At 49.3% G+C, this 21,889-nt stretch overlaps 1 protein-coding gene across 4 annotated transcripts in view; it reads right to left on the bottom strand.

Moving 5' to 3' along the window:
* HBP1 (HMG-box transcription factor 1) overlaps nucleotides 1-9,809 on the bottom strand; it is a 735,347-nt gene extending 725,538 nt beyond the window's left edge. For 2 of the 4 annotated variants that reach the window (XM_069629136.1, XM_069629140.1), the window contains exon 1: nucleotides 9,711-9,766. The gene's annotated coding sequence lies outside the window, so the exon portion shown is untranslated. Of the gene's footprint in view, nucleotides 1-9,710 lie in introns of all 4 variants that reach the window. The other 2 variants (XM_069629135.1, XM_069629138.1) reach the window with 2 other exon arrangements.
* Nucleotides 9,810-21,889: the final 12,080 nt, after the last annotated feature.

Below are 21,889 nucleotides of genomic sequence, written 5' to 3'. Positions count from 1 at the left end.
ACATAATTCGGAGAGCACCATCTTGGTGAGGCAGCTGGCGTGGTAGCAGTGGGGCGAGCCCTGTGACAGAAAGCCCACTTGTACGCTCAAGAGAAGGAGCGGTGCCGGCAACATGAGGCGGAGAGCTGTGGAGCAGCCCAGAACTCGCTGGGAGCACCAGAGTGTGGTCTCCGAAGTGACAGCAAGGTAAGCAAACACCGGGCCTGCCGGCATTGAGCGGCGTGTTCACTGGTGTATAGAGAGTCACAGCGGAGAGCTAGAGGCCCGGCACGCATTGTATGCGCTCACGTTGGAGGGCCCTTTGAAGTTTACAGGAGCTTCATGTAAATGTACCCAGCATTATTAAATGATGCAACGGTTTGACTTTTAAAAAGCACTGCGCTGGGAGGCACATTGGAGCACTGATTGCACACTCCCTGTGAGCTGGGGTGTACTTCTACCCCCTAGGTCAGTCCTATATACAAGAGCCTCATGAAAATATACCTAGTGTGAGTGATGGCTGCACCAGGTTGACTTTTAAGCATACTGCTGGAAGGCACATGTGAACAGTGATATCAAAAGTCACAGTTTGTGAGCTGGGGCGCAGTCCCTACGGGTCAGTCATATATACTGGAGCATCGGCAGATGGCACGTCTTAAGTGTTTGGGGCCCCACATTTGGACCCCCACCAGCGTAGGTGAAATATCCACACCGTGGCGCTGCATTGTTGATCAGGAGCAGAGTGGAAAACATCACAATGGAGCACTTTTTTGCACGACTGCGACATAAATTGATGGTGATTGACTGGTTGCAATAGACAAACCTCACTGGACCCTCTGTTGCTAAAATCCCAGGAGCATGCACGTCAGGATCAGACAGGCATGAAAAGGCTGTTGTGAGCAAGATCTGCTCCCTGAGTCTAGCAGGTGTTGCGCCATGGTCAAGGATAAATTACAGAAAGCGGGTCTCCAAAATAAAATGGACCAATACACTGTGAGCGGGCCCCCGTCCTCCACATCTCACACCCCAGCGACGGTGTGTACGGGGTTGGGATTGCAGAATTTACAAATTTCGCTCACAGACATCATGAGTGCCATAGGAGAGTCTAGATCCTGCATTGAAGAAACAATTGGCAGTCCTTCTTATGGCATGATTTTCGCAAACTCTTAGAGAGTGGGAGAAGCAGGACAACGCATCTCGGATTCGTAATCTCAAGCGCATGAAGTGCAGCAGGATTCTACTCCTGCCTTGAAGTCCCGCTCGAAATGGACTGTACGCTTCGTCGACATAATAGGACAAGAGATTTGCAGATTAGACTGTTTTGATTGAGCTAGGGTAACAGTTTGTTTCTTTGAGTTTCCCCTCAAAAGACATTCTCTCATTGAGGTAAAATAAATCATAACCCAATATTAAAAGTCGTTCCCCTTCCTCCAACAGTAGAGAACAAACTATTAAGGACTTCAAATGTAAACAAATGCAAGCAGTACGTTCATCAACAAACTGAAATACATCAATATGCTTAGAATCAAGATTTCACAGCAGGGCTGGGATTTCATAAAATAAAGATATGTTAGATCTACCGAGAAGCACAGATTCAGATGCTGGAAGCAGCGATTGTAAACCTAGTCTTAAAGGGATTAGAGGTTGAGCAGCACCTGGTTGTTCAAAATTAGTCATTTTGTGAGAATCTACTACCATAACCGGAGTTTCACTAGGATGCGTAATATCCTGACCCACAAATGGCTCCTCAGCAAACAACACATCCTGTGCTAAGTTGGAATGTACAGATAGGATTGACCTACCAAGTGGAGCAACCATAGATTTACTAGATGTAATGCGTAATTCTTCCCACATCAACAGTAGACTTTACAGAAAGAACCAAGTTCTTCTTTCTTTTCGTTTCTTAGGCTTGGTATTAATAGCAGATGTATTTTCACGGTCATCATTTATATTCGAGTCCCGATGGAGACAATCTTCAGAAGCCATTCTGTTAACAATAGTACATAAAAATTGTCAATAATAGTACATAAAAATGGTCTTGAAGATTTCTGCTGCCTTGATTGTAGATTTTACAATTGTTTAGATTTGTTTTAGACCAATTTTTTGTTTTACAGCACCGACAGTCAGGGCATCTAATATCAAACTCAATAGGTGAGTCACAACTTGGGCCAGTGTCTAAAAAATCTAGTATAACACGAGCAGAAGGGAGTTGAGTACTACACCCAGTAACACACACTTCAGAGGTTTGAGCTCCAAGGCTGAGAGTTATACAGACAGTGATGGTTCAGGCAGGGTCTTCATTTTCCCCAAGGCTATCTTCAATCCGGATCAACATTATTGAGTGTCCTCTAACCTCAGAGAAAATAATGTCATACAATTTGACCAATGAGGACAAAATCAGAGCTGCAAACGAATTAGGGCCCTGTTCCAGGGAATCACTTAAGGATTCCAACATTTCACACAGTGAAATATCCTGCAAAGGTAGAGTTATTAACCGATTCCTGATGCTCAGGAAACAGAGACGGAGAACAATCGAGGGAAGGAAGTTGAACTGAGGCTTCGTTTACCTCTTTCGTCAAATGTACCTCCTCTACAATTTGCATAATAGAGGGAGAAGAGAAAATAGAGCTGCGTAAATGATCTGACAATTTGGAGGCTTTAGGAGAACCAGATGCACCGGCTAATTGAAGTGGTTCAGGGGTTGTGCTGGTTCTAAGTTTGAGCGCATCATTTACTGAGTCACATGATCTCTCCACTGAGGGACCTTCATGATGAAAACAATCTGTAAATTTAGCTCGGCTTTCCTTGTAAAGAGAATCAGAGTTTGAATAATGATGATGTGGGACGGAGAAAATTTGCTACAACATTCACGTGGCTTACTGTAAGGTTGTACATTGTAAAAACAATACATAGAGGTAAATGACTCCCCTTAGTAAGCGTTGATTGTACTATAGCCGAGTAAAGCCCACGACACAGATATAATGAAAAAAAGCACCCGCACATTTCCACCACTTTGTTCTCTGTGTCAATAACGGATCATTCAGGCTAGTTATAGAACTAAAGATGATCTAGAACACAGTCCATCTCTTGCTGCCCACCGTAACAGTCGCAGATTGCAGCCGACTACACTTGTGTCCGCACCGCGAAGGGACAGGTATTTTAAACGGTGAGCCCCTTCTCCAAGTAAACACCAATGGCAGCACTGCTGTGCTCGAACGCCAAAAAAGCAGAAAAAAAAATACCTGGGAAGCTGCAGCCACCTGCACTTGTGTCCGCACTCCACTTGTCCACATTCAAATAACATCAGACTGGATGGCAACCTCCTTGATTCTGGGAAAAAATAATCAAGCCAGCACCCCCACACTGAACATTGTTGCATCACCACAGGCAACGTGAGCCAGGGTTTTAAGTGTGCAAGCTCCAAATAAGGCCCTTGTGCTAGGGCTCTGCTGGGGCTCTCCAAACTGACTTACCTGACCCAATTTCTTCACCACAGTAATGCAAATAAAATGAGTGGCAATACTGCTCTTAACCAACAGATGTCACTGTTCGAAAATGAGTGGAGCTGCAAGCTATTTAGCGCCTGCTTATGGCATAGAAGAGCATGGTTAGCTTGAAACCAACAGGTACCAAGAGCTACTTTTGGCTCACAAGGCCAAATGATAACCAAACACACGTATGTTGCATGTGCATTTGGGACAATCTATAAATAAGCATTAGGTCACCTCTATTCAACTTTTAAAGCATACAGGGTCATAAATAACATACAGACTGCTATGTTTGCATCTTATGTGGAAGTTAGATTTGCAGAAGGCTGTGTGCTAGCTCCTTGGTTCCCAGGGTTAGCTCCTGGTCACAGGTTAATGCTGGTTAAGGTGAGGCTATCGGTATTAGGCTTGTTGTCAGCTGCCATCAATACCTTCAGAGGCTTAAAGCAAGGTTGTATTCTTGCATCGGCCCTTTTCAACTTTTTTATACATGATGTGATGCACACTATTAATCATGTCGCATCTGATTCACCGAAGTTGAATGGCTTTGCTTTTAGGGCCTTATGGTATGCTGACGATTTAGTCTTAATTTCTAAAACACTGATAGGTCTACAACGTCTGTTAACCGCTGTGGGTTCATATTTGGATGATAATGAATTGATTATAAATATGAAAAAAACACAAATTGTGTACTATGCACCCAGAGTGACTAAAAGAACGAGAATGAACTGGATGATTAAGGGTATCAGTGTTGAGGTGGCTGTGAACTATCCATACTTGGGCATTTTGGTTGATGGAACCACACAAATGGATTCCCAGATGAGAGCTCTTGAGAATAAATTGGTGTCAGCAATTTCTCAGTCCAGAATTCTACTATATAAATATGGTAAATTCTCAATCAGTTGTGTAATTATTTTCTGGAGACAAAAAGTGTTGCCCAAACTATTGTATGGTCTGGAAACGTTGAACATAATTAAATCTGCCTTCCTAACAACATTGGAATCTAAATTTTGGAGAGCCGTGTTAAGTTTACCTCCATGTGTTCCAGGCCCGTGGGTGAGACACGAGCTGGGCCTCACGTCGCTGTTAGCGGAATATGAGTGGCGATTATGTGCCCTATTTCGCAAATGTTTGGTACATACACATACGGATAATCTAACCATTTTGTCCAAGTATATGTTAACATCGTCACACAAATTTGCGACTACCTGGACAAAATACATTTTGCGAATCTTGGCCAATGCTGACATAAGCATAGAGCTCCTTGTTATGAATCCAACCAAGGCTAAAGACAAAATCCATAAGAGGGATTGGATTGAGACCCAAAATCTCTGCCTTAGATATAAGGACTTCAATAGCAGTGCCTTTTCTAATAAAAAGTTGGGAGAACTGGAAAGTTATTTATTCAGGTCTCCAACGCCGCAAGTGCGATCTTGCATCTTACGTCTCCGCTTTAATTTGTTTCCAACAAGAGATGTGTTGCTAAGGAGGCGACAAATTGAGAATGAGCTGAATTTTTGTAGATTCTGCACAAATAAAAACATTAAAGAATCATTAGAACATCTAATAGTAGAATGTCCAGCTTTAATAGATCTCAGAGCCAAGTGTTTTTGGAAACATCTAACCCTTTTTGGCTGGATGGCAGAAGAGCACAGATGGACTACTATTCTAGCTACAAGAATCATTAGTATCCGCATTGCCACATAGAATTTTTTGAATGCCTTAAAATTGAATACTGACCTAAATGTAAGGTTGTGAACTGTACAGCGAAAATATGTTGGTTGCGGTGTCTTTAAACTTTGATGCGCAGAATCTATATAGGGTCAAGAGAAGGGGAAATGTGTTAGTCCACCTGCATTTTATCTTACTTTTAACGTATTGATGTTTTATGTTATGTTAATATCCAAAGCTTGGACATGTCGTCCTCTTTTTAATATGTGCTTATGTAGTCTTTGATTTAGTAATTTGTAAAATTTCTTTCTTAACTGTACTGTTCTTTGAAATGAAGATATAATGAATTAAGCTTTGCATTTGATAAAAGTTGAGTTTCTCAGCTAAATTCAATAAATAAAAATAAAAAAAAATGCTGGATACTCAGAAGCTGCTTTTATCAGGCCTTCAATCCCTGCTTACAGAAATTTTAAATTAGGTGGTTTTTAAACACAAAGGGGTAATTATAAGAAAACACATTGTTTGAGTTTTTGATAAACATTGTATTAAAGTATTGTTATTAGAATGATTCAATTAGTAGAAAAGAATCATGGATTTCTTTCAAAAGGACTGTGGAATTGCAGGGTGCACTGACCTAGTTGGATTTGATGCTGTAGTATAATTAATGAGTCTTCACCTTACTTGAAGTGACAACTTTATTTGCTGCAGCATAAGAACAGGTAAAGAACGTTGAATCAAGTCCATATAATGTCCATGGTCTATTGGGTAGGAATAGTGGAGGCCATGAGTTGTCCTGGGCTGCTCTGGTGGTTCTATGGCAGTCTTTTATCCCTATTCAGGAGGAGCGCCCGGAGCACAACTTGCTCAGTGACGTTGGTGCCGTAAAACTCCTCTTTCCTGCTTTGCACGGCTTTCAGCACTTCCGGGGGAAGTCTTGCGAGACTTCGGCCATTCCGTGTCTCGTGAGCTCCCTGCACACCTCTCTTTGGTAACACAACAAAGTTTATTCCATAATAAAGTACTTCACAGGTCTTCTGTGCTCTCTACTCAGACGACCTTCCTTTGTACAGCCAGCGTCCGATACTTGCATTGCTTCTTGGGACTCTTCCGACATCTCTTTCCATGACCGCTCTTGCTGAAGCCTTTAGTTCTTGCTCTCTCGTGGCATCCTTGTCTGGGCTTTTGCAAGGAGTGAACTCATCTTGCGTTCTCGCCGTTGTTCGATGCTTCTCAAACATTGCTACACGTTCCATGTTCCACGTGCTGCCATTCTGTGCGAACATGATTTGTCCCTCTGTGTATGACTTTTATGGGTTGGCTGAACTTTGACCCTGTCGTTTGATCTTTACACGGTAGGCGTATTTTGATCCAGTCGCCTTCCATGACTTCACGACTTAGGGTCGCTCTTCTCCAATCACTCCATTTATTCATGCATGCTTTGCTGTTTTCCAACCTCCAAATAACTCTGCCACGTTCAATTCATCATCTTCTATTACTCTGTTCAACCATCCCCCTCAGCATGAGGAACGGTGACACTTGTGTGATGCCATTGGGAGTTAATCTGTGGGCCGCTACGGCGGCCTCCTTGACGGTTTTAAGGGGATCCATACCAGAAGCTGTTGCTAACAGGATTTGCCCTCTCAACTGGTCCATTTGCCTGGGGGTGCCGGCATTGAGCGGCGTGTTCACTGGCGTATAGAGAGTCACAGCGGAGAGCTAGAGGCCCGGCACGCATTGTATGCGCTCACGTTGGAGGGTCCTTTGAAGTTTACAGGAGCTTCATGTAAATGTACCCAGCATTATTAAATGATGCAACGGTTTGACTTTTAAAAAGCACTGCGCTGGGAGGCACATTGGAGCACTGATTGCACACTCCCTGTGAGCTGGGGTATAAAGCAGGCTTTCTCTGCCTTATGTTATGTCTCTGCAGGAAAGATTCAAATTCCTGTGATATTAGTTGCACCCCATTGTCTGTGGGTAGGTCTTTGGGGAGGCCTTCCCTCTGAGAAATGGATGCGAGGACTTCTATGACCTATGATCGTGGCAGTCGTATTTGTTGGGGACAAATTTTGCTTCTACCCATTTTGACAGGTAGTCTACCATCACTATGCCGTACCGATACTTAGACCATTGGAGGCAAAGGCTCCCAATGAAATCCAGCCCCACACTGCTTCGGGGATTTCCAAAGGAATCATCGGGGCCTGTCTGGTCTTCAAGCGTGACCCACTCCCTAAGTCTCACCATGATGGGGTCTTTACTGTCCTCCTCGTTCCAGTGTCCTTCACTCAACTCTAGGAACTCTGGACCCCCGAGGTCTTGGATGGGCGCAACGATGCATTCGTCTTTCAGAAATGTGGTGGCTCTCTCTTTGTTTTTTTGGTAATCCTGACATACAATCTGCCTGGGCATTCCTCCAACCGGGTATATGGGTTTCATACCTCCTACCTCCAACCGGCTATGTGGGTTATCTCAAACGTGTATTCCTAAAGTTTGTCTGTGATGCGTGCCAAATGGTGTGTCTGTGATTTTGTCCCTCCTGGACTGAGCATATTGATGAGGTGCTTATGGTCGGTAACCAATTTAAAAACTTAGTGCCCCATACATAGGTCCTGAAACGCTCTACAGCCCATGCACAGGCTATCATCTCTTTCTCCACTGTAGAGTAGGTCCGCTCGTTCCATGTGTTCTGTATCTCCTTTCCTCTGGGTGAGTACGGCACCTAATCCACACACACTGTCATACGTGGTGATGACTGTATCCCACACTGGATTGAACGGCTGTAGGCACAGTGCTTCCACTATACGTCCGTTTAGGCTCTCTACAGCCTCCTTCTGGGTCTCGGACCATGTGAACTATGCACCCTTTTTAAGCAGGTCCCTCAACAGTGTAGCAACTTCCAAAAAAGATTCGGAATAAATTTGCCGTAATATTCTGCCAGTCAAAGAAACAACCTTACTTCATCCTTGCTGGCCGGCTCTGGAGCCTTGACAATGGCTTGCACCAGGTTTTTGTTTAGGGCTTATGCCACGGGCAAAAATCTTATACCCCAGATATTCGACTTCTTGTGCCCTCAGGACACACTTTTCATATCTCAGCATATCTCCAGCATCCTGTAATTTGGTGAGAACTCTTCTGCTTACTTGAAGTGCCAACTTTATTTGCTGCAGCATAAGAACAGGTATGTAACATTGAATCAAGTCCATATAATGTCCATGGGCTATTGGGTGGGGATAGTGGAGGACCTGGGTGTCTTGGGTTTCTCTGATGATTCTATGGCAGTCTTTTATCCCTATTCAGGAGGAGTGCTGGGAGCACGCCGCTTCAAACAGCGGTCAGCAATTCCGGGGGGAAGTCTCACGAGACTTCAGCCATGCCGCCTCTCGCGAGCTCCCTACAGATGTTTTAGTTATATATATATATGAATATAATTATTTTTGTCAATATTGTACACACATTCATTATATTTGAATGCATCTTTATGTATTAATGTTCACTGCACATATCAAAACTCAATTGGCACTATTAATTGCTCAGGCACTACCACTTTTAAAGGTTGATATTTGAGGCTGCGCCAAGACCGTTTTTTGCTACGCCCCCATATATGGCACAGGATGCATTACAGCCCCCCTCGATTTCAGACCCCACTTAAAGCACTGATGCGGGGTGTTTCTGCTTGGGACGAAGAGTATGTACCCAATTCACTTTTTAAAACCCCATTTCTAATCTGCCTACCACGACCAAGTACTGAACTAAACAATTAAAAAGAACTGCTAGTGTAACAGCTGTTTGGAAGGTACGCATTTGCCTTTCTGACGATTAACCCAAAGCAAGTCAGTCAGCAGCAAGCCTTGGAAGCACCGCCTTCTTTCGCTGTCATTTAAAGATATACGTCACGTGACAATCTCCTTTAGACAGAACCAGTTGTGCCCCGCTTCCCGAGACACTGCTCATGCGCACACTAATCCATTCATTCCCAGCTGCGTAACAAAAGCATATTTCCGAAATGTCAAAAAGACATGCCTACATAGGGGGAGGTTGAGCATCTACATATGTACGCCTGTAAGGAACTATTGTGCAGCTTACGTTCCCTGCTCTGCACCAGGTCCTAATGGAAAGAACGAGCAGATGGCTCATCTAACGTTTGTATCACAAAACAGGGTTTCGTGGGAATGTATTTCCGCGGCCAAGATAGAGTTATTTCACGTCTCCCCAGATATGCAAAGGAAGCACTCGACCGCAATCTGGCTCTATCTCATAAAATGTAATGTAATTGAATTAAAACAACGCTGTGTAACCTTCTCTACCCGCCCCCATTCTACGGTGTACTCCAAAGAGAAAGGTTAGATGGACAGTTTGTGCAGTTGCGATGCGACCTTTAGAAATGAATGAAGAGCAGGAAGCTGAAGCCCCACAAACAAGAATAGCCGCAAAGGCAAAACAAACTGCGTCACCGGTCAATTTTACCAGGTAGTTCCATGCCCACCCATCGCAGCTCCGGACCCTACCTTACCACCCCTCTCAATGCACTTTTATGTTATTTCCATCCCCTGACAAAAAGTTTTTGCCACTCACCAAACCCGTCGCCATTACCAACTCTTTGCCTGACTTGTTTGTTTCTTTCCCTTAGGGGGGGTTGGTTAAATGTAAATCAGCATTCCTATTGGCTAAGCTGTATGTCAGTCATTCAGCTACAACTTTCAATTGGGCAGAGACTTGTGAGAGCCCGTTACAAAAAGACAGAGGTGGAGGAGCTGTGACGACAGCTTCGATTGATTGGCCGAGCCGACAATCATAGCCCAGCGCACTCCTCAATTCGTTGCCTATTCACGATACAGTGAGTTATAGAGCACATTTCGAGGAGCCTTGTATCTTGGGAATTGTGGTTCTGTGGGGTCACAGGTAAATGGCGCCTTGTAGGGGAGTCTAGCCTGCAGTACTACATTCCCCAGAATGATGTGCAGTTAAAGCTATTGATTGTAAACAAGAGTAGATGCGGCACGTGTATTAAAGTGTTGTTTCGGGTATACAAAGAGGTGGCGGGCCAAATTTAGACTAATATTTAGTACAGTTATAGCTGTGGATAACGTGTAGCCTCTTTCATTACCTTCACGTCCTCTCTTCCTCGACCCATAGCTCTCAACTCACTCGCTTTAGGTGGGGTTGGAAGGAATGCCTCCTACACGTGCATTCATTTCAATGGGCTCTCACCCACTGTTGTGAGGCGAGGGACCTCCTGGGCCCCCGCCTGCAGTCACACGCGCATACACACTCTCATTAAGGCATCGCTCTCAACCATTTCTGTTGCAAAGGTGGGTGAAATCACCCGATTTTGTTTTGGGTGAGACGCTGTCATGTTGACGTATCCTGGACGACGGGGGCGGGAGGGACCCGGGGCGGGAAAAGAGGGGAAGTGACGTGGGAGGGGCGGGGGCAAGTTAGTTACAGTTGAGGCACGAATATAGAAGGAAGTTTAGTAGCGTCTCTCCGTGTCGGCCTTGTTATTGTCGCGACCTGCATGCGCGCTTATCCCTAGGCCGGGGATACGACAATGGCGACGAGGATGGGATTCTGAGAGGCAGGTCCCTGGAGACGAGCGCCGTGCATCGACACGCAACAGCGATGAGAACGCCCGCTGACCGACGCCCACAGCAACCCAGAAGCGAAGGGTGTCGCCGCAGCGTGGGGGCGTCGCGGAACCGGACAGGAACCTGGCAGACAGGACGGAGAGAAGATCTGGGCCGCGACGGTGAGCACGGAGGAGCAGGCGAGCGCACGTGCGCGTGGTAATACGCGTCAGCGACGGTGCCGGCTCAAGCGAAGGGCCAGGCTCACGCCGGAGCGTCTTCAACAGGCGTGGTGCTCATCGATGGTGCTCGTGCCTTCCAAGGCGGCCATCGCACCACGACAGCGGAAGCCTGCATAAGGAAGCCACGCTCCCAGCGCCATGTCTAATCAGGATGCAAACCAGGGCGCGGGAGCGGCCGGAAATGGGCCCCCAGCACCCGTAGACCAAATGCCAGGTCACGTGCCCTACCAACTGCCGGACACACTGGCCGCCCAGATGCCTGGAGCCTTCGACGTGACGGACACGAGCAACATGGGCCCCAGGTGGACCAAATGGATTCGAGACTTTGACCTGTACATGGGGGCCACGGGGCCAGTAGCGGATGCAAGGCAAGTGTGCCTCCTAAAGCTAGCGGTTGGCTCCGCCACCCGAGATATCATAGACGAGATGCCCCAGGACTCCATAGACTCCATACAAAAATTAAAGGACGCTCTAGCAGTATACTTCGCACCTCACACCAATGTTGACTATGAAAGGCACCTGTTCCACATCACAAAGCAGGCAAAAGGGGAGACCATGGACGCATATGTAATGCGACTCCGCACAAAACTCAAACATTGCGACTTCGCAAACTATTCGAACACTGAAGCCCTCAGATCGCAAATAATATCAGGGTGTGAGTCCCAAACATTCCGCAGGAAATTGCTCCAAAAGTCCCGCACGCTCGAGGAAATACTGGCACTGGCCAGGGTCGAAAGAGCCATTGACTGTCAAGTGGAAAGTTTCGGGAGCACGCCGTTGGGCGAAAGCTTGAACAAACTACATCTAGAGAAAAGGACAGAGGAACTGTTCTGCTACAAGTGTGGATTCGAATATCCACACGAAGGGACATGCCCGGCTATAGGACAACGCTGCACCACATGCGGTGAAGAAGGCCATTTCAAAGCGGTGTGCAGACTGTTCAGGGATCGAGAGAGAGAGAGGCCACGAGATAGTACCACTCGCTCGAGGAGTCGATATGGGGGAACACAGAGCACTCGCCCGACCCAAAGTAACACCTCCAACCCTCCAAGTCAACTCGGAAGTGACCAGAGAGAGAAGGACTCCGGCGACGACCGCCAAAAGCGGAGAGAAAGAAGAAGATTTGTGACACGGGCCAAACCCGAAAGAAGGTCAAGACGCCATGTTCGCTATCTAGTCGAACAATCCCTCACAGAATCAGACCCTAGCTCTTCCGGGAGTGATCACAAAAAGAAGGCGTACGTCTACGCGCTAGGAAATCCCACAGCCACCGCTCATAGCCCCACCCTCATCATCAAGCTGCAGGAAAGACCAACGGAATTCCTCATCGATACTGGCGCCACCGTCAACGTGGTGAGTGAACAGGTATATGCCGAACTAAACCCGAAACCAAAGCTCCAGCCAGCCGCCATTGACATCTACGCCTATGGCGCGAAAGCTCCTCTCAAGTGCGTAGGAAGGTTCAGCGGGCTATGCCGATACAAGGGCCAAGAGATGAAGGTCCCAATCCACGTCCTGGCCACCGAAACGGACAGTGGATGTGTCCTGAGTTTCAAGGCCGCTGCAGATATGGGCCTGATACACGTCCTATACAACATCATGGTTCATAAGTACATCGACCCGAGTGACATGATCAATAACTTGTACCCAAAAATATTCAGAGGGGTTGGAAGACTCAAGAACCGACAAGTAAAGTTACACATAGACGACTCCATACGCCCAGTAGCCCAGCCCTACCGAGGGATCCCTGTCAACATCCAACAAAAGGTGGAGGATGAGCTACAGAAATTGCTGGAACAGGACATTATTGAGAAGGCCTCGGGAGCAACTACCTGGGTTTCTCCGATCGTCCCTGTCCCGAAGAAGGGATCTGAAACCATCAGGTTGTGCGTCGACATGAGACGTCCCAACCAAGCAATCCGCAGGGAAAGATACCCTGCGCCACGCATAACGGACATGATACATCTACTAAACGGAGCCAAGGTCTTCTCGAAACTAGACCTCCAGAAGGGATACCATCAGCTGGTCTTACACCCCGAGAGTCGCAACATAACCACATTTGTCACCCACGTTGGACTATTCAGATACAAAAGGCTAAGCTTTGGGGTGTCGTCGGCCGCCGAGATTTTCCAAGCTGAGGTGCATAACATCATAAAGCACATCCCCAACTGCCTCAACTACTCGGACGACATTCTGGTGTTTGGGACCGACGTGAAGAACCATGATGAAACCCTCATGAAGGTGTGTAAAGCCCTGCATGATGCAAACCTCACACTCAACAAGGACAAGTGCGAGTTCCGGAAGAGCACACTAAAATTCTTTGGCCACGTGTTCTCGGAGGTGGGGATGACTCCAGATCCAGACAAAGTCTATGCCCTGAATGACACAGCTGCACCACTCAACGTGTCAGAACTTCGCTCGTTCTTAGGCCTAGCCAGCTACTGCAGCAGGTACATCAAGGATTTTGCCTCGGTCAGTGAACCGTTGTGGAAACTTACGCACCAGAACGAGAAATTCGAGTGGACCAGTGCATGTCAAGTAGCTTTCGAAACCATCAGGGAGAGGGTTGCTAAAGCAGAAAACATGGCCTACTACGACCCCAACCGGAGAACAGAACTAACAGTGGACGCGAGTCCAGTGGGATTAGGGGCCATCCTGGCTCAAGTTGATCCCAAAGACCCACAACAGAGACACGTGGTTGCCTATGCCAGCCGCAGTTTAACTGCCACTGAACGAGCCTACTCCCAGGCTGAGAAAGAAGGACTAGCGGTGGTGTGGGCATGTGAACATTTCCACTTATTCCTGTATGGAAAGCCATTTCAGGTGGTCACCGATCACCAGGCGCTCCTGTTTCTCTATGGAAATCCCCAAGCCAAAATGCCCCCGAGGATCGCCCGGTGGGGGCTGCGCCTGCAAGATTACGCCTTCGACATTATTCACAGACCAGGGAAGGGTGAAAACCCGGCTGACTTCCTGTCGAGGAGACCGAGAGACGAGAGCAGACCTGAGCCGTCGGTGGCGGACCGCTACCTCAGATACCTGATTCACCAAACCACGCCGGAGGGGGTTAACATAGAAGAACTGGCAAGAGAAACTGAAAACGACCCTGCATGCCGCATCATATGTGAAGGCCTCACGTCCGGACAATGGAGAAGGGCTAAAGAGAGAGGTAAAGCGGCAGGGGGCCAGACATGGGAAGACGTGGAACGGCTTCTCCTTGTGAAAGAAGAGTTGGCAGTATCAGAAGACCAACTACTACTCAAAGACTGCAAGCTGGTGATCCCAACAACCCTGCGTGAGAAGGTCATCAACCTGGCTCACGAGACCCATCGAGGCATCGTCTCCACACAGCGCATGCTGCGCCAAAAGGTGTGGTTCCCACGAATGGATGCCCGAGTGGAGGCCGCCCTGAGAACTTGCCCCACCTGCTGCATCATTACCCCAAACCGAAATCCGGAGCCATTGCAAATGTCCGAACTTCCGCAGAACATATGGGAAGCGGTGGCCGCCGACTTCTTTGGACCCATCGAAGGGGGGAAGTATGTCCTTGCAGTGATGGATGAATACTCCCGATATCCAGAAGTCCAGATGATCTCGTCCACGGCCGCACATCATATCGTCCCAGCACTGGACCACATATTCTCTGCCTACGGAGTGCCCAAGGTACTCAAGACCGACAACGGGGCCCCGTTCTGTGGACATCAGTTTGCCAGGTTTGCGGAATACTTGGGGTTCCGACATCGGAAGGTGACCCCGCTGTGGCCACAAGCAAACGGAATGATCGAACGATTCATGGCAAATCTCAAGCGGGCCTTGCAAATTGCCCGCATCACGGAACAACCATATGAACAGGTGCTTAACCAACTGCTGCGGGACTACCGGGGAACGCCCCATAGCACCACAGGGAAGACCCCTGCCGAACTCATGTTTGGGCGCAACCCTCAAACCCGACTTCCCCAAGCAGAGACAAGTGCACCACGTCCAGCGATGGATGCGGAAGTCCGAGAGCGGGATGAAGCGGCAAAGGACAGAATGAAAGAATATGCCGACGCCCGCCGAAGAGCCCAGACATCCCAAATAAACATAGGGGATGTGGTGGCCGTTCGACAACCCTCGACCCACAAGCACACGCCTGCCTTTCGGGAAGAGCCCCTTCTCGTTACGCAGAAGAAGGGGTCGATGATCACTGCACAAGGCTCCACGGGAGCTATAACCCGGAACTCGTTCCATTTCAAGGAACTCCCACCGCCCGCAACAAGACGCCTGAGTGGAAGGGTACAGGCTCCACCGGAGGAAGAATACAGTGATCAACAAGGAGAGGATCCGTGGGATGCCGACGAATCGGATCAAGATCCAGATACCGAGACGACCGTGAGTAGATCGTCACCCCGGGCCGAGCTGACCCGACCACAGCGAGCTCGGACCAGACCTCGCCGGTGGATCGAGGAAATGGAATAGTGACTTGCCAGATCATCGCCTGTTGCGATGAGTGTGGTAATGGTTTAAAAAGGGGGGAGATGTCATGTTGACGTATCCTGGACGACGGGGGCGGGAGGGACCCGGGGGGGGGAAAGAGGGGAAGTGACGTGGGAGGGGCGGGGGCAAGTTAGTTACAGTTGAGGCACGAATAAAGAAGGAAGTTTACTAGCGTCTCTCCGTGTCGGCCTTGTTATTGCCGCGACCTGCATGCGCGCTTATCCCTAGGCCGGGGATACGACAGACGCCCATTGAAATGAATGGGCGTTCAGGAGGCTTGGCGGGTGAGTCAGCCCTTTATAAGTCGGGTGACACCCGCCAAAAGCGTGTGAGTTGAGAGCTATGCATTAAGGACCCACACGGGACGCGTGTTGCCTGCTCAGGACCCGGCGGCAACTGGCTACCGGGACCGTCTTTATTTATCTTGCGCATGTGCGTAATCACTACGCAACATCCCTCCTTTTTCCCCAAACAAGAAACAACTGTAACATTGGCACACAACAAATACAACTTGGGACTTCCCAACCGGTTCTCATACTTTTACGGGGCAGAGTCCATAATAAAGAAGCCGCTGTAACGTCACTTTTTGCTTTTTTGCTGTGCTGGGGTGAGGTAGGTTTGCTGGGGTGAGCTAGGGTTTGCTAAGGTGCGCAAGGGTGGTTGGGGTGCTGGGGTGAGCCGCATGTGTTGCAGTGATGTAGCCGGGCTGGGAGTGATCAGGGAGTCATAGGGCATGGGGTGGGCTAGGGTTTGGGAGTGAGCTTGGCTGGGTTCTTCGGGTGTGTGTGTGTTGGTGTGATGCTGCAACCAGCAGGGGGGATTCTAGGTGAGGAACGGTGGGTAGATGGTTAGGTGTGATCCTTGGGTAGCAAGTGTGGGTGAGCTGTTGAGATGCTTGGGTGGGTTGCTGGGGCACGCTGGGTTGGGTGGGTGGTGTGTTATTTTGAGGTGACCTAACGTGTGTGAGTGGGGTGTTGGGGTCAGCTATGGTGTTCTGGGGCTAGTTATGAAAAATGGGTTGTTGTGCCTAGATGAGCTAGGGTAGGTGGGTATCGTGCTAGAGTAAGCTAGGGTCCTCAAGCGTATGTGCTATTGTTAGCCTAGGTGGGAGGGGTCTTGGGGTCAGTAAGGTGGTGGGGTGATATTATGGTGGATGAGGCGAGCTAATGTGATGAGGTTGGGTGAGCAGGTGACATAGTTGGGTGGGTGCTGTTGATGGGGTGATGTGAGGTAGTGGGGGTTTGCTTTGTTGAGGCAGTGGTTGGGTGGAATTAGGTGTATTAGTGGGGTGATTGTGGGTGGTCTGAGATTTCTGGGTGAGGGTTTAGGGTGAGGTTAGGTCGTTGGGACAGGCTGGGTGGATGAAGTGAAGTCGGGTGGGGTTGGGTGTGGTGAGCTTTAGGCTGGTATGTGCTAGGGTGCATGGGTGGAGAAAGGGCAAACCTACTGGCGCTTTGAGGTCATACCAATGATATATAGAGCGCTATATAAATGCCAAGTAACATAACATAACATAGGACTGGGGTGTGCTCGGATGGTTGGGATTCACTACTGGGGTGATCTAGAGCGAGTGGACTTCAGTGCTAAGGTAAACTAGGCTAGGTGTGTTTCGGGAGTAGGCAGGGTGACGAGACGATCTAAGATGGGGTGCTAGGTTGAAGTAGGTTAGCTGGGGTCAACAAGGGTTGGTTGGTGGTTGAGGGGCTAGTGAAAGTTTGGGATTTTGGGTGGGGCTCGGCTGGGTTAATGAGTGGCAGGCCAGGGCATGCTAGGGTGGGTGAGTAAAGGGGGTGCTGTTAGGTTTCACGGCCATTTGGAGTGCTCTGGTGAGGTAGGATGAAAGGGTGGGCGGTAGGGTGAGTGTATACTGGAGGTTGGGCTACTGGGGTGATCTAGTGTGGAAGGATGAGCTGCTGGGGTGATCTAGTGTGGAAGGATGAGCTGCTGGGGTTATCTAGAATGGTTGATGTTGTGCTGGGGCGATCAAGGGTTGCTGGGAGGTATGCTGTGTCAAGCTACGGTGGGAGGCAGTGAGATGGAATGACTATACCGTGCTGGGGATGAGGTAGGATGGGTCGTTTGAGGTGTTCTGGGGTAAGTTTTGTTGGGTGTGCAGGTTGGTGTGTTGCGCCAAACCAGGGTGGGTAGCATGCTGGGACGACATGGTGTGGGTGTGTTTGTGTGAGGTAAGGTGAATGGGTGGTGGACTGTGGTGAGTTAGGGTCTGTGCATGTTGGGCAAAGTGGTGTGGTAAGGATGTGTGGGATGAGGCAAGAGAGCGTTTAGCTTTGGTGAGTGGATGGAGTGGGGAAGGTGGTGGGTTAAGGGTGGCTGGGGTGATGTTGGTGAGGTGGTCAGGAAGCAGGCTGAGGTATCTTGGGTGGGTTATGTGGGTGGTGTGGGGAGGTTGGGTGGCGTTAGCTGTTGTGCTTCAGTGAGTTAGGGTTGTAGTGGGTGGCAAGAGCGCTTGGATAGTTCATTGCTGAGGTGAGCTTGAAGGTGTGGATTGTAGAGCTGGAGCAAACCAGAGTGGGTGGGGTTCTGTGCTGAGGTGCACGATAGGTGTACTTTCTCTCCTTATTGCTATAACTTGCACTGTACCAGTATTTAAAAAAGTAACATCTGCGCTGTGAATACTAGGCCTTTTCTCTCCCATTCAGGAATCTCAAACTTAGTTGTACTTTCTCTACTTATTGCTATAACTTGCACTGTACCAGTATTTAAAAACTTAACATCTGCGCTGTGAATACTAGGCCTTTTGTCTCCCATTCAGGAATCTCAACCCTAGTTGTGCCCCACCTGTTTTAGCAATAATGTGCTTTTGTTAGCTCCTTATCCTGAGTGCTGCCACCTTGGCCCTTGCCTACCTCTCGCTGCCTTGCCTGCCTACTCTTCATCCTCACCAGTGCCTCCCCCTCTCCCTTTCACCTCTCTCCTCTCCTGCCCCACCTATGGTGCTCTCTGTCTCTCCTATCTTCTCTAACTGCTTCTCTATTGACCATCCTGCTCTCCTCACTAAATCTGGTAGGAAGAAGTTTAAAAAGGACATCCTGGTATCCAACCCAGGCCTCCCTATCGCTGACACCTACACCAGTGCCTCCTCCAAGGAAACTCTCACCGACATCCTCTTTGTCGTGCCTTCGCCGGACCTATGGATCCTTCATATGGTCTCTGTGCTTTCACCTTTCGCCTCTTCTCCCATTAATGGTGGCACCCGTTGGGACGCCCTCCTGGCCTCCTTCCTCTCCTCCAAAGTCATCATTAATGTTTACTCTAATGGGACCGTCCTGGTCCAAGGCCCTCAGGCCAACCTGCACCTTTTTAATAGACGCTTCCCGCGCCTCATCAACTTCCTCTCTTCTCCTGCTGTTCCCCCTCCCTCTTCCTTGGCTACCTTGCCTTCCCCCTCCCTCTCGGGCTCCATCGACACCTCCGCAGGGCGTACCTCTGATCTGTACCCCTCCCCGGAAGTCCTTCAAGGAGGCAAACCTTCTCCACATTGCCACTCTTAACTCTTGCTCCGCTATCAAGCATTCCTCCGACATCTGCCGTCTTCTCGAAGAACTTGACCTCGATGTCCTCGGTGTTCCCGAGACATGGTTCACTGCCAGCTCTGTCACCAGCTTCGACACGCTCCTTCCTGACGGCTACAAGATCCTTTCCGCACCCAGGCCCAACCGCTCCGGTGGGGCTCCGGTTGGGGTGTAGCCCTTATATTCCCCGAGTGGATTCCTGCCTCTGTCACACCTACACAGGCCTACTCCTCTTTTGAATGCCTCGTCTGCAGGCACTCTCTCTCCCCTAGCCATTCCCTTACTGTGGCTACTATCTATCGGCCACCTGGTCAGATTTCTCCCTTCCTCTCTGAGTGGGCGGACCTCTCCTCCTCACTCCTTGCCTCTACCACTCAACTCCTCCTTCTTGGAGACTTCAACATCCACCTGGATGCCTCCTGTCCCCCCTCTGGACACTTTTGTGACCTCTGCGACTCTCTCTCACTAACCATTCTCCCCTCTGGCCCGACTCATTCTGCAGGGCACACTCTCGATGCTCTGATCTCTTCAGACCTTCCCCTCTCTGCCCCTCTCTCCAGTCCTCTCTCCTCGAGGGACCACTTTCTCCTATCCTCCCACCTCACCCTCCCTACCGCTCAGGCCAAGCCTCCTCCATCACTGCCGCCCACCTTCTCCGTCATCCGACCCATGAAGCGCGTGTCAGTTGAGGCTTTCGCCACCACCTACTCACCCTCTCCTCCCCCTTTGGCTGACTCTTACCCTGACACAGCCCTCTCCTCGCTCCACTCTTCTATATCTGATACTCTTGATATCCTTGCCCCTGCCATGAGAATCAGCCCAAAGCCCAAAGCCAAGTGTAATTCCTGGTTTGACACAGACCTCGTCTCCCTAAAATGCAAGTGTAGGGCGGCCGAGAGGAAATGGCGTGCTTCAAGTTCATCCTCTGACAAACTGGCCTGCCGCCTGCTGCAAAGACAATACTGGCTCTCTGTCCTCACCAAGAAGAGAACTCACATCCAAGCCTGCATCTCTGCGGCATCTAACAACTCGGCTGAACTCTTTAAAATCTGCAAGGAACTGGCCAATCCTGCCACAGTCTCTACCTCTCCTGTCCCCTCCCAGGCCCTCTGCACGGCACTGGCTTCTCACTTCATTAAAAAAACTCAGGTCATCCTGTCCTCACTTTTCTCCTACCGCCTCCCTCCCCCTATTCCCTGCTCTTCCGCCGGCTCTTCTGCAGCCACCCCCCTCCCTCCTTCTCTGCCTTTCCCCTTTTCTCTGCTGACGAGGTTTCCAGACAAGTCCGATCTATGAAGGTCTCATCAAAACTGGTTCACCCCTGTTCCTCCAAAACTATCAAGGACCACATCGACTCCCTGGCTCCTGCCCTGGCTGACTTCTGCAATCCCTCCTTTGCCACTGGAGTCTTCCCATCCCCCCTTAAGCACTCCCTTGTGCACCCTCTTCTTAAGAAACCCTCTTCCGACCCCTCCTGCCCAGCTAACTATCGCCACATCTCCATCACTGCCTTCCTGGGCAAGCTCCTGGAGAAACTGGCCATCTCCCAGCTTAATCGCCACACTGAATCTGTGGGTTGTCTTCATGACCATCAGTCTGGCTTCAGAGCAGCCAGAAGCACGGAAACTGCTCTCCTGAACATCCGTGAAGACCTGCTCTCCAACCTTGACTAACACTCCGTGTGTTCTCATCTTGCTTGATCTCTCTTCTGCCTTTGACACTGTCAACCATGCCATCCTGCTCAACCGTCTCTGTGATAACCTGGGTATCACTGGTCAGGCTCTGGCATGGCTGACTTCTTTCCTCTCCAATCGACCCTCCCAGGTCCAACTTGGGTCCTTCCTCTCTGACAACTTTTTCTCTACCTGTGGTGTCCCCCAGGGGTCTAACCTCTCTCCCTGGCTGTTCAACCAATATCTGGCACTCCTTGCCCACCGCATCGCCGCTCTCTGCCCCAACTTTCAGTGCTATGCGGATGAGACCCAACTCATTTTCAGGCTACCCTCGGCCTCCTCTCCTTCCCTCATCTCTGACTGTCTGTCTGCTATTGTAACGCTCACCTGATTCCCACGGAGGCGCAGGTCTGGCTTCGAGTGCTGATGCTTCTTCAATGGTGAAGCGCAGGACTCTGAAGATGGACAGGAAGGGCCCTCTACTCTGGCTTCTCCGGCTCGCAGGAATATTCCCCTGTGCGTGAAAAGGGAGTATTACCTACTGACTGAGTTATGCTCAAGCCTCCCACTCTCTTCCAACCTTCCACGATTCCCCGTGAAGTCTCACCTTAGGGTCAGGAAGGATGAGCTCTCCATCCTGCTTCTGATGCAGGGGCGCGTTGAAACCCAGTTACTTCACTGGATTGAGGATTGATGGGAGTTCAGGTAAGCTTGACTATTCAGGTAAGGCTCTGTAAAAGTTCTGTTGCAAGTTCAAAAGTCCAAGCTTAATAATAATGTTCATTGTCTTTTTGCAGCAAGCGCTAATGCTTATGTCTTTTTTCCCCTTAGGGGCCGGGGTTCGGAATGCCGGAGATATGGCACCGACCCGAAGTGAAACGTGCAGTTCCAGTTCCAGTAAATGGCAGGTTAGTTCTGGATGAGCGCTCGGGAACTGTCTTTGCATACGCTCATTCAATGTCTTTGTCTTTTTTCCCCATAGGGGCCGGGGTCCGGAAAATGCCTGGAAGCGGCAAGACCCGAAATGAAATGGGAATGACCCAACAGGTAAGTCCTTTTCCCTTCCTTCTCTCACCTCTTATTCTTGTCTTTTTCTCTAGGCTCTGGGAAGTGGCTGTGTATCCGGATGATCGCTGCTGAAAATGGAGAAACCCAGGAAAGGTGAGTGAAATGCAGCGCTGCAGCGATCGTAACGAAATGCTTTTAACAATATTGTCTTCCCTTTCAGGATCGTCTGTGATGTCTCTGTGGTGCAGATTTAGC

This window comes from Ambystoma mexicanum, chromosome 12 (assembly GCF_040938575.1).
Source record: "Ambystoma mexicanum isolate Mex_15411 chromosome 12, UKY_AmexF1_1, whole genome shotgun sequence".
Classification (NCBI taxonomy): domain Eukaryota; kingdom Metazoa; phylum Chordata; class Amphibia; order Caudata; family Ambystomatidae; genus Ambystoma; species Ambystoma mexicanum.
Note: the sequence above shows the minus strand (reverse complement) of the source record. Positions and strands in the feature narration are given on the sequence as shown.